At 42.7% G+C, this 13,660-nt stretch overlaps 1 protein-coding gene across 1 annotated transcript in view; it reads left to right on the top strand.

The window, feature by feature from the left end:
- ELFN1 (extracellular leucine rich repeat and fibronectin type III domain containing 1) overlaps positions 1-13,660 on the top strand; it is a 138,251-nt gene that overhangs the window by 33,140 nt on the left and 91,451 nt on the right. The gene's annotated exons all lie outside the window — the stretch shown is intronic.

Below are 13,660 nucleotides of genomic sequence, written 5' to 3'. Positions count from 1 at the left end.
GTCCTCCAGCAGAAAAACATTCAGAGATGGCTGTGGGCAACCTCACCTGTAGGCCAGGAGGTTCTTCTGGTACCCATGGACCACTGGGATGTTGCCTGTGGGTGGAGACAAAGCCAGAGCCGATACCTGCTCTAGCTCCCGTATTATAAGTGTGATGTTTTCTCAGCTACACCAAGGAGGAGAATATTGCCAGTCTGGTTGGGAATCAGATATGCTATAACTAATCGATTCCCTTGAATGAATTATTGAAACTGTAGTTGTTTTCATTATCTCTCGTCATTTGATTACTCTTTTGTTGTCCGCTCCATTTTCAGATGAAGGCATGGCAAACATCCCATGAAATCATCATGAAAATGGCAAAATGTGCGTTGTTGGCATGATGACATCTTGATGCACAAATTTGACACCACAAGGACAAGCGCAGGATCCTTAGGATTTTCACATCTAATAGTGCTATTAAATTAGACGGGTATTCGGTTGACCCATCCATTGGCTGTTTCTGAGCACCAGGCGTGAACTCTGAGCCTCCTTGGTCCTGCGTAGACTTAGAATATTTCCTTCTTTACTCGGGGGACATTTGAGCTCCGAGATACACTACCCAAGGATCAGTGTTGGTCATCAACCTGATTGGCTTTAATGGGAAGCTCTAAGCTGATTGTTGCCTACCATAGCAGAATGCAGAATTAAGCTAGCATTTAATTGGTCTGCACGAATAAAGCTGTTTTTGAGGTTTATTCAATGTATTCCTCTTGGATCTACTAATGTCCCCAAACACGGGTTTAAAGTCTGATGATGCTTGGGACCTTCAACTCCTCCGTTAAAACAATGCAAAAGTATTTTGTCCATGTAACATCTGCCTGTCCCGTTTAGAGGCGGGGTTCTGGCAGGTTGCAAAATCCAACTTTTCAAGACCTGGATCAGTGGTGAAATGTAAAATTTGTTACTACCGGTTCTGTGGGCGTGGCTTGGTGGTGGTGGGGGGAATGTGACTGGGTGGGCATGGCTGACTTTTTTTTTTAACTTTTAAAAGCATTTTTTCTACAACCTCTTCGGCTGAAGAGGTTGTAGAAAAACCTCTTCGGCTGAAGAGGTTGTAGAAAAACCTCTTCGGCTGAAGAGGTTGTAGAAAAAATGCTTTTAGAAGGCTCCTCTGACGATCCGAGCTGAGCATTAAAAGCATTTTTTTGCCTTTAAAAGGAAAAAAAGCCTCTGATGATTAGGCAACTCAGCTGGGATTGTCAGAGGAGCCTTTTAAAAGCATTTTTTTTACAACCTCTTCAGCCGCAGAGGTTGTAGAAAAAATGCTTTTAAAAGTAAAAAAACCCACCCCTCTGATGATTGCATGGCTCAGCTGGGCATGGGGGCGGGGCGGGCAGGGATTTTTGCTACCGGTTCTCCGAACCACCCGCTGCCATCGCTACCGGATCGGGCGATCCGGTCCAAACCGGGAGCATTTTACCCCTGATCTGGATGGACCATTGTGCACCCCAAAACTGTGAATGTTCCCTCCCTGTTAATATTTAGGAGGTCCCTTAAAAACATCGTTTTTATGCAGAAGTTTAAGTGCCATTGTGATGCCTGAGTTAGGGTTGTGTTATTTAGACATGTTTTTAATGCTAAGGTCTGTGGGAAACGGGTATCCTTTTTTTGATAGCAATGATTGAACTGCAAGTTTCATAATTATCGACTGCATTCCATCACGGTTTACGATTCGTGCAGCATGCAAATTAGGTAAAAGAATAATGAAGGGGCCACTTAAGGCAAAGAGCCTAAAAGTAATGAGGCACTTTTTATGCAGGAGGTCAGAAAGAGAGATTGGCGGGGGGAGGGGGAAAGGGAGAGGTTGTTTTTTATTAGGATGCAGTTAACGGCGTATGAGAATTGTGGAGAATTTTTCAGCAAAGGTTACCTTTTTAAAACCCGATTTGCTAATTGAAACAGGCGGAAAACGGATTAGGGAGCAGGAGGGGAAAACAACTTGGTGAATGCTTGTTTGGCAACCCTAACACGCAAGAAGCTGCAACGGGAAGTTTTAGTCAAGGCCTGGCCTTGTTTATAATATTCTGGGGCAAGGGACCTTGCTAAAGATTAAAACCGTAAGACGATATTTCACAAAACGATCAAATGTGCAGCTCGGCGCGGGCTCAACCCTGACCGAAAGGACATTTAATCCAAGGCAGCCTTGCCGTGAGCCGGCTGGAAAATCTCATTTGATGATATTAGTGGATGGATAAAAGGGATTAATTGTCCCGTCAGTTAAATTGTCTGTCAGGGGCCCTGGGAAGTGGTCCGAAGCGAAAAATGACTCTTGAACGAAGCGTTGCTTTGAAAATGTGATCCTCAGGTCACCAAGGAGAGATCTCGGATATTGCCCCTTGTCACGTAACCGAAGGCTACGACTGACCGATTATTTTGCCATGGGAGATGGGAAATCAGCGAAACGGATTAAGAAAATAAAAGAGGGGAAATCAGTCCATTGTTAGGGCAGGTATTAGATTCCATAAAAGCAACAGGATATACCACCTGGCCTGGCTTGGAGGATCCTTTAGGGCTGAACAGTTGTTAAACTAGGGAGACATTCGTTTTCTATTGTTCTTGAGGATTTGGTGAGGAGTTAGTTCTGGATATTTTCTTGTTGTTTTCACAAAGTGAGTCTACTTTAGGATTCACACAACCATGTTGGTGTCTTCATGACTCAAAATGGCAGAAAACCATGCTGATAATTTTTGGCAATTCTGGTCAAAAGAGTTTGGAAGGGCCGCAGCAGGGTTTCTCTCAACCTTGGCAAGTTGAAAGTGCGTTGACTTCAACTCCCAGAATTCTCCAGGTGATCGCTCCTCAATGAGATCTGGTACACATGTTTTTTTTTTCTGAAGGGACCCAAAATCAGGACTGGACATCTTCTATGGTTTCTTGCCCAGTTTTTATTGGGCAAATTGCTTTGGTCATGTGAGGTTTTTATATTATTTTATTCTCTTAGAAAGACACTTTATGTTACATTTTGTGAAACCTTTTTTGAGCACAGAAGATAAACAGTTTTAAATAATAGAATAGAATAGAATAGAATAGAATAGAATAGAATAGAATAGAATAGAATAGAATAGAATAGAATAGAATAGAATAGAATTCTTTATTGGCCAAATGTGATTGGACATACAAGGAATTTGTCTTTGGTGCATAGTGTACATAAAAAGACAAGATATCTTCATCAAGAATCATAAGGTACAACAACACTTAATGATAGTCATGGGGTACAAATAAGCAATCAGGAAACAATCAATATCAGCATAAATCATAAGGATACAAGCAACAAAGTTACAGTCATGCAGTCATAACTGGAAAGAGATGGGTGATGGGAATGATGAGAAGATTAATAGTAGTGCAGATTTAGTAAATAGTTTGACAGTATTGAGGGAATCAAACTATTTACTAAATCTGCACTACTATTAATCTTCTCATTGTTCCAATCACAAATGGGAAATAATGCCTGGGAGGACTGAACAGATTAATGTCTAAGGGCCAAATCCCAAATGGTGATGAAAAATGACGATTTGAAGGAGAGGATAAACTGATAAGAGCCAGAAGAGGGAGGAATATTAGTTCGCTATTACTTGACTCCATACTGTATATAACCAATGACTAAGATCTCTTGATCTGACAGGACCATAATTGACCTAGGTAGTAGATTCAGTGTTGTTTAGTGTTGAGACATAGTTCAAACAATGCCTTAATGCAGGGATGGGCCAACCATGGCAACTTAAAGACTTCTGGACTTCAGTTCCCAGAACTCCCCAGCCAGTTTGTGTTTTCAATTTTGGCCCAGTGTGTTTGCTGAACCGATGGCTTCTGTTTTATTGTCTTGTGTGAACCCAGCCTCTTGTGGCTTATTCAACATAAACCAGGAGGTGGAAGACACCTTCCCCCTTCAAGTACGGCTGGACAACAACCTCCATAATCCCCAGCCCACAAGGCCAACGCTGAAGGATGCTGAGTAGTCTTCCACAGGATCTTTTCAGGCTCTTGAATTTATTTATTTATTTGTATCTTTTAACTAGCAAGGCTCTGGATATGGTGCTCTGCTTTTGATTACCCCAAACACCCTCTTTATGCGCTCTTAAAAATAACAGCTTAGCTGTTCCAAAAGGTGTCAAGCTAAAATTTGGTACCGTACATAATTTCTTCACCTGGCTGTGTGTTTTAACCTTTTATGCTTTTTTGTTTGTTTGTTTTGCTGCATTAAGTGGTGAGCAGCGAAATGTTTTTCTCCACATGGCTGGCGGTTCTCACCTTAAAAGTGAGGGGCAGCTACATCTAGGGTGGAAAACTACTCCTCTTTAACTCCTGTGTGTACAGTAAAATGATGGGATTGTTTACACCACTAGCAAGCGGCCAGAACTATAATTTATGAGGTAAATGCTTAGCAGGAAGTCATCTGAGATTGGACTCAACATACCGTGCTAAACTGTGGTTTATTTTATTGTAGTTTCCTAAATAAATCAGTTGGCCACCACCAACTATATATTGATTTGCAATGCACATTAAAAAAATGGGAAGAATGGTGCCCACCGTGTAGAGTGGTTCTACCAGGCCATAAGGACATCGGTTGCCTGGGCAAAATACATTCTTATCTCCAAAAAGATCAGAGAACAGGTGAATGTCAAGGAACTACCCATGACTTGTATAGAACAAAATCCCAGCTGGCATGTTCCAGGGATGGGTGTAGATGACCAGGCTGAGATTGAGGGAGGGGTCAAATAAGTCACGAGTCTCTGCATGCCCACAAGAGATCTAAGGCCACCCCACCATCTCCCACCCATTCCCCCTGGTCTCCAGTGGGTCAGCTTAAGCTTGCAATAAATCTTTATACCAGGGGTGAAATTCACCAGGTTTTGACAGGTTCTGGAGAACCGATAGCGGAAATTTTGAGTAGTTCGGAGAACCGGCAAATACCACCTCTGGCTGTATCCCAGAGCGGAGTGGGAATGGAGATTTGCCAATATCCTTCCCCCAGGAGTGGGGAGGGAATGTGGATTTTGAAGTATCCTTCCCCTGCCATGCCCTTCAAGCCACGCCCACCAAGCCACACCACGCCCACCAAGCCACACTCACAGAACCGGTAGTAAAAAAAAATAATTTCACCACTGGAAACAGGTCTAGCAGGAGACAAAGGTGCTGATGATTGCCTGGTTCTTTATTTTTTTTCTTGATTCTGCCGAGGGTCCTTAAGTCTAAAAATAGAATTTTAAAAAATCTGGATTTTTTTTTTTTGAGCGAGGAACAAATCAATCAATCTAACTTGAACCTGCTTTTTTTTAAAAAAAGCCCCACTGATTTCAAGAGGAATAACATGTCAGGTGTTTATTTCTCTTGATTTCAATAGCACTCGAAGGTACTTCCCTTTCGCTCAGTTGCATCTTTTGAAGGTAGTTTTTTTGTTTAACATCCTAAGTGGCTCTGGAGGGCTCTTGAGGTCTGCGCTAATGAGAAACAAAGCTTATTCAGCCACCCTGGGGGTTGCCCAAGCATCGTATAATGACCCCTATTAAGTCATAGGGTGAGAGCAAGGCGATTTTTATGAATTTAAGGTGAGTTTGGGGCTCCCAGAAAAAGAAAAGAGAGATTTTCTCTCACTCCAACACTGGAAGTTTTTAAGAAGAGGTTGGACAACCGTTTGTCTGAAGTGGTGTAGGGTTTCCTGCCTAAGCAGGGGGTTGGACTAGAAGACCTCCAAGGTCCCTTCCAACTCTGTTGTTCTACCCTATTCTCCCAGAGTTTCTCCTGACAGTGCAGCATTTCGAGGGACTTTTAAATAAAAACGTCTCGGTTGAGTTATCATCCAGCCTTCTACCTTCTTAGATGCAAGGGTTGGCTAACCATAGAACGTAGAATCATAGACCCGGAAGGGACCTCAGAGGTCTTCTAGTCCAGCCCCTGCTCAAGGCAGAAGATCTTATACTATCCCAGTCAAATGGTTGCCCAGTCCGTTTTTGAAAGCTTCCAGTGATGGAGCACCTACAATTCCAACTCAGGCTATTCCAGGGGATTAATTGCCTTCACGGTCAGGAAATTCTGCCTTCATTTTAGATTGGGTCTCTCTCTTTGATGGTCTTCTACCCATAATTTCTTTTCCTGGCCTCTGGTGCTTTGGAGCAGGGGTCTCCAACCTTGGCAACTTTAAGCCTGGAGGACTTCAACTCCCAGAATACTGGGATTTGAAGTCCTCCAGGCTTAAAGTTGCCAAGGTTGGAGACCCCTGCTTTGGAGAATAAGCCAATAGCTTTGCTGGAGCACACGATGGCATATTTACACGGTTTAACTCTCCAAGGGAAGATAGAACCAGGGCACCAGAATCTACCACAAGCATTTATCTTTCTTTTTTAAAGTTTTTTATTTTATAAACAAACAAACATTTAATACATCAGTCATTCCTTCCGTGTGGACATCTCGGTGTTTTCTTCATGGCTCCATCTTTTCTGTTGTTTCTTCTTTCTTCACTTCAGTTTAAACTATTACCATTTTTTTTTCACAAGTAAAATATTCTAATTATACCATTTTCTTACATAATTATCCATTGCTTATCTATAGCTTTTTTCTTTCTAACCGATGGTCAACTTTATCCCATCTCTTAAAATACTTTGAATCCTCTCTTCCTTTGATCATCAAAGTTAATCTATTCGTTTCTGCACAATCTAAAATTTTTCAGTCTCTCTCTCTGTGTGTGTCTCCATCTTTCAAAAGGGAAGCTTGCCCCCTTCTTTTTGAGTGAAAAATAGGATTTAAAGCCAGTTTTATGCAAAACCACGAACCGAGGGTGGCATAAATGAGAGCAGGATCATTTCTTTCATGGTTTTACAGCATTCATGGACTGCCCAGAGTCTGGCCCAAGGGGATGTGCCCATCCACACCCACACCCGCAAAATAGAACCCAGACTAATCCAATCTTTAAAATGTGATCCCCTACAACAGTGATGGCAAACCTTTTCGGGACAGAGTGCCCAAATTGGAACATGTGTGCATGTGCTGGAACATCGGAAACCCAAAGACCAGCTGGCCGGCGGGCGCATGTCCGTTTTCTGGACTGTTTCCAGGCTGTTTTCAAGCTATTTTCTGGGCTGTTTTGAGGCCGTTTTCAAGCTGTTTTCTGGGCTGTTTTCAGGCTGTTTTCAAGCTGTTTTCTGGGCCGTTTTCAGGCCGTTTTTCAGGGTATTTTCAGGCTGTTTTCAAGCTGTTTTCTGGGCTGTTTTCAGGCCGTTTTCAAGCTGTTTTCTGAGCTGTTATCAGGCTATTTTCTGGGCTGTTTTCAAGCTGTTTTCTGGGCTGTTTTCAGGCCGTTTTTCAGGCTATTTTCAGGCTGTTTTCAAGCTGTTTTCTGGGCTGTTTTCAGGACGTTTTTCAGGCTGTTTTCAGGCCGTTTTCAAGCTGTTTTCTGAGCTGTTATCATGCTATTTTCTGGGCTGTTTTCAAGCTGTTTTCTGGGCTGTTTTCAGGCTGTTTTCAAGCTGTTTTCTGGGCTGTTTTCAGGCCGTTTTTCAGGCTATTTTCAGGCTGTTTTCAAGCTATTTTCTGGGCTGTTTTCAGGCCATTTTCAAGCTGTTTTCTGAGCTGTTTTCAGGACGTTTTTCAGGCTGTTTTCAGGCCGTTTTCAAGCTGTTTTCTGAGCTGTTATCATGCTATTTTCTGGGCTGTTTTCAAGCTGTTTTCTGGGCTATTTTCAGGCTGTTTTCAAGCTATTTTCTGGGCTGTTTTCAGGCCGTTTTCAAGCTGTTTTCTGAGCTGTTATCAGGCTATTTTCTGGGCTGTTTTCAAGCTGTTTTCTGGGCTGTTTTCAGGCCGTTTTCCAGGCTATTTTCAGGCTGTTTTCAAGCTGTTTTCTGGGCTGTTTTCTGGGCTGTTTTCAGGCTGTTTTCAGGCCATTTTCAAGCAGTTTTCTGAGCCATTTTTAGGCTATTTTCTGGGCTGTTTTCAGGCCGTTTTTCAGGCTGTTTTCAGGCCGTTTTCAAGCGGTTTTCTGAGCCATTTTTAGGCTTTTTTCTGGGCTGTTTTCAGGCCATTTTCGGACTGCTTTCAGGCATTTTTCTGGTGCTCCGGTGCCCTCAAAGACCAGCTGGCCAGTGCACATCTGGGTGCCAGAATTCTGAAGAGCAGCTGGCGATGGTGCACGTGCCCAGAGAGAGGGCTCTGCATGTCCCCTCTGGTTCACCATCACAGTCCTATGACTTCTCATGCTAGGCCAAAGACTCATCCGAAGGGCATTGTTAATGGATCACATTCTAAGCTGGTTGTAGATTCCTTCGCCCAGACTGTCCTTTCACAGATATGAAGAAGGACGAGCCTCCATCTTGAGGAAGCGAAACTATTTTATTTCCCACAACCGCTCCCAGAAGTGATTTGGGGAATGTTCCTTGGCTTAAAAACCCAGTCCAAAGAACTTGCCTTATAAGAAGAGAAACCCATTTGCTGGGTGGCTGATGAAGATTGTCTTCTCCTGACTCCCGTTACCTATGCTGGTGATGGTGGAAAGGCAAGAGAAAACAATCCTGCTCAAGATGTTTATTCACTCCTTAAGTAATAAGTTAAGACAATACATGGATGCCTGCAGAGTATTTTGTAAGTTGAATAGATCCCTCAGGAGACTGAGACAATCTTACTTCTGGCCAGGGAGCTGCGCTTCTACCAGAGTGAAATCTGGAGTTTGCAATTAGATACAGAATTGGATGAACAGAAAGGTTCATATTTTTAACATGAAACTCATTAACTCATGGTGTAATGGGGGACCATTAAGGCAAGCACCGCTCTCTTTCTTCCTTTCCACCCACCCAGCTGACTTCTATCCTTTCCCTCCTACGGCTCCTTTCCTTTCTAAATTTCTCTTGTTTGTTTTCGGCGAAGCGGCGCTTGGAGATGGTTTTTCTCCTTGTTAAAAACCAGAGAGCGTTTTTGAGAAAGAGGGGTGCCAAGAGGACGCTTTGATCTCGGAAAACGAAAACTGGAAGGAGAAAAGAAGAGAATAATGTTGGGTCTTGCAACGTTGAAAATTCACATTTCGTTCTCTCCCTCCTTTGACATCCTTTCTTTTTTATTTTATTTTTATTTTACTGAGAAGACAATGATTCTATTCCACCATTTCTTCAATATTTGTGTAACTCTTCTCCTGCAGCAAATTGTCCCACAGTGAGTTGGCTGTGGCAAGTTGTCCTACGGTGAGTTGGCCACAGCAAGTTGTCATAGAACCATCTTGAAGTCACCAAAGTTGAAAAACCGTGGTTTATCTAAATATCTATGGAGATTCTCAGTCCTCCAGGTCCTGGTTGTCCCAAAGGCGCTTTTTCAAGAGGCAACTGGACTTTCTTAGTTTTTCTTTGAAGACGTTTCACTTCTCATCCAAGAAGCTTCTTCTTCTTCAGAATTGAAGAAGCTACTTGGATGAGAAGCAAAATATTTTCAAAAGAATATTTATGGAGGTTTTCAGTCCTCCAGGTCCTGGTTGTCCCAAAGGTGCTTTTTCAAGAGGCAACTGGACTTTCTGTTTTTTCTTTGAAGACGTTTCACTTCTTATCCAAGAAGCTTCTTCAGTCTCCAATGAAAAACCAGAAAGTCCAGTTGTCTCTTGCAAAAACACCTTTGGGAAACCTGGTCTATCTACTAGCCAAGGCACGTTAGAAGTGAAGTTGGGTGAAGGTTTTGAAGGCTCACGTCCAACAGTAAAATGTCTGTACCAAATCTGTGGGATTCTTGACAGAGGGAAGCATCTGAATATGATGCTGACACCCTCACCCCCAAATTTTCTCTGTGAAAGAATATTTTGCAAGACTGGCCTGTTTCTTGGTCATTTGTGGAAAGGGCCAAAACCAAGTGCCCTATAGGATCCCAGTTGGATCATGGACAACATTGATTTTATGCTGGAACGATGCCAGTCCAGAGAACGTCAGACGGCAAGAAATACCGCCGGTGATTCCATGCATTTGTAATGCAAGGAATCAATTTTTTTTTCTTTTTTGATGACGCTGTATTCTTTTTATAGATTGTAAAGTTCAGATGGGCAGGAGCGAGAGTAATTTGCAGAGAATTTGTCTATCTCGTACATACGTTCCTTCCCTCGTTTCTCCTCTGTTTTAAAATCTAGGTTGTTTAGGTTTACAAAACATCTTTAAACGTGGCCTTAATTTGTAGCGGGAAGGGGGTGCCCAGAGATCAATTAAACGAGAAATTCAAAATGACGCACGATCGGTTGGATGGCATGGATAAACGAGGAGCCTATTTGAAAGGGGAGGTTTGCAAAACAGGATGAATTTTGAAACACATTTATTGTTGGTGGCTTGGCTGTTTTTTTCCCCCTTATTCTTTTTTCTTCTTTTTTTAATGCTTTGTAATTTATGTTGCCGCAACCTTTTTAGTGGCGGTGCTGGCAGTGTTAATGGCCTCTGGCTGGATGCCACCGCTAAATGAAATAGGGAAGCAATTTGACCAAAGCAATAACTGGTGATTCTGAGTGCAGAATGTGATCATGTAAATCCTTGATCTGCAGCTTCTGACTCCAAAACCACTTTTGGACTTTGCAATATCTCGGGGACAACTTGGAGAAAGGCAGCAGAGGGAGGACATTCCCCCAAATCAAAAATGGGGGGTCTCAATACCTTGTGATTGACCCGGGAAGCCGGGGGGGGGGAGGGAGGGGGGAAGGGGCTTTTTTTGGGAGGGAGGGGGGGAAAAAGGGGGAAAATGTTTTTGTTTTTTAAAACTCTTTCAATAAAAAAAAAATTAAAAAAAATGGGGGGTCTCCAGAAAAAAGGGGTGTAAGGGCTTCCCTCCTTTCAAATGAATTCCCCAGGCTATTTTTATCCCTATTTTTGTAGGGATAAATCATCTACAGGTATTCCTCGACTTACGTCAACAAGCGAGCCCAACATTTCTGTTGGTAAGTGAAACATTGAAGTGAGTTTTGCTTCCATTTGATAACCTTTCCCGCCATGGTTGTTAAGTGAATCGGGCTTTCCCATTGACTTTGCTTGTCAGAAGGTCGTAAAAGGGGATCACGTGACCCCCCCCCCCAAGGCACTGAAGCCGTCATAAGTATGAGTCATATGCCAAGCACCTGAATTTTGATCACGTGACCATGGGGATGCCCCAACAGTCATAATTGTGAAAAACGGTCATAAGTCACTTCTTCTGGCGCCGTCATAACTTCAAATGGTCACTAAATGAACTGTTGTAAGTTTAGGACTACCTGTCTGTGGTCACTTACTCACTCACTCATTCAGTCAATCAACTTTTCCTCCCATAAAACGAAGAGATTAGTTTTGTTTTATTCCCTTTTCAAGCCACCTCTATCCCATCCTATAAAAATGGAGATTTTTCCACCCCAACCTGTCTTCTCCAAAGTATCCATTTCGTGAAAATACCAGATGTTCTTCCAGTTTTTCTGTAGCAACAGAACGGAGGTTTTCAAGAAGAGATTAGAGACCCATTTGTCCAGAAGAGTAGATGCTCTCCAGTTTTTCAGTAGAATTCTGTAGTTGATGTTGATATATCATAACATAACATATAACATAACATAACATCAGAGTTGGAAGGGACCTTGGAGGCCTTCTAGTCCAACCCCCTGCCCAGGCAGGAAACCCTACACCATCTCAGTCAGATGGTTATCCAACATTTTCTTAAAAGCTTCCAGTGTTGGAGCATTCACAACTTCTGCAGGCAAGTCGTTCCACTGATTAATTGTTCTAACTGTCAGGAAATTTCTCCTTAGTTCTAAGTTGCTTCTTTCCTTGATCAGTTTCCACCCATTGCTTCTTGTTCTACCCTCAGGTGCTTTGGAGAACAGCCCAACTCCCACTTCTCTGTGGCAGCCCCTGAGATATTGGAACACTGCTATCATGTCTCCCCTAGTCCTTCTTTTTGTTAAACTAGACATACCCAGTTCCTGCAACCGTTCTTCATATGTTTTATCCTCCAGTCCCCTAATCATCTTTGTTGCTCTTCTCTGCACTCTTTCTAGAGTCTCAACATCTTTTTTACATCGTGGCGACCAAAACTGGATGCAATATTCCAAGTGTGGCCTTACCAAGGCATTATAAAGTGGTACTAACACTTCACGTGATCTTGATTCTATCCTCTGTTTATGCAGCCCAGAACTGTGTTGGCTTTTTAACAGCTGCTGCACACTGCTGGCTCATATCTAGATGGTTATCCACTAGGACTCCAAGATCCCTCTCACAGGTACTACTATTGAGCAAGGTACCACATATACGGTACTGGTGCATTTTGTTTTTGGCCTAAATGTAGAACCTTACTTTTTCACTGTTGAATTTCATTTTGTTAGATAGCGCCCAATGTTCAAGTCTGTCAAGATCTTTCTGTAACTTGAGCCTATCTTCTGGAGTGTTGGCTATTCCTGCCAGCTTGGTGTCATCTGCAAATTTGATGAGTTCCCATCTATCCCTCGTCCAAGTCATTGATGAAGATGTTGAAGAGTACTGGGCCTAAAACAGAGCCTTGGGGTACTCCACTGCATACTTCCCTCCATGTGGATGTAGTTCCGTTGAGGACTACACGTTGAGTGCGGTTGGTCAGCCAGTTACGAATCCATCTGGTGGTGGTGCTGTCTAACCCACATTTTTCTACTTTATCTAGTAGTAGGTTATGGTCTACTTTATCAAATGCTTTACTGAAGTCCAAGTAAATTATATCAACAGCATTCCTCTGGTCTACTAATTTTGTCATTTTGTCAAAGAATGCGATAAGATTAGTCTGGCATGATCTGTTTTTGACAAACCCATGTTGGCTTTTGGTTATTACTTTGTTTGCTTCTAGGTGTTCGGTGATTCGTTGCTTGATTATCTTTTCCAGAATCTTCCCCGGTATTGAGGTCAGACTGATAGGTCTGTAGTTTCCTGGATCTGTTCTGGATATCTCCGAAGGGAGGGAAGGATGCAGGAGGTAGAAAAATAAAAGATTATGTCAGGGTTCCAAGTAACACCCTCAACGAAAGAAAAATTCGAGGCTAGAGGTTCCTCAAAGTTCCATTTTATTAGAGATGTCATATTGGCACATTTGGGAAAACCTGAATCTGAAAGCTTCCAGGTTTTCCCTGTCCAAAGGAAAGTCCAAGTCCCTTCCCCAGCACCAACATGTCCATCACCCGGTCCAATCAAAGCACCGTTCCAACTGGAGATGCCTCCCAGTCACACCCCTTCAGGCGCAGGGCAAGATGTCCTTCACTCTCTGAGAAAGAAATGTTATTATGACTACATATTTCTCCTGCTCCATACAATCTCCCCTCCCAGTTTTCCACAGCACTAAATGTGGCAGGTCTGAAGATCCAATGCAAAAGATGGCTCCCAGGCCTGACAGATGTTCGATTGGCTGGATCAAGCATGCTAAAATATGTAAATTTCTTTCCATCTAATTCAACTTGGGATGAAGGGTCTTCTCCAAACAATTTAGATACTGATGAGGAAGAAACACGGAATCAGATGAACATGGAGATGGAATCTCAGGTAGCATCGACCGTTAGCAACATATTTGGTTTTCAAGGTTACATCATCTTTTTTTCCCTACCGAAAGTGTTTTTGAAGGAAACCTCTTTTTTTCTAATTCTTTGACAATGATGAAAAGGATTTTTAAAGCTGAGAACCAAGTACGTGAGGGTTGTAAGGAAGAC

The sequence above is a fragment of the Ahaetulla prasina genome, chromosome 14, assembly GCF_028640845.1.
Source record: "Ahaetulla prasina isolate Xishuangbanna chromosome 14, ASM2864084v1, whole genome shotgun sequence".
Classification (NCBI taxonomy): Eukaryota; Metazoa; Chordata; class Lepidosauria; order Squamata; family Colubridae; genus Ahaetulla; species Ahaetulla prasina.
The sequence above is the reverse complement of the archived record's forward strand: the minus strand, read 5'-3'. Positions and strand labels throughout refer to the sequence as shown.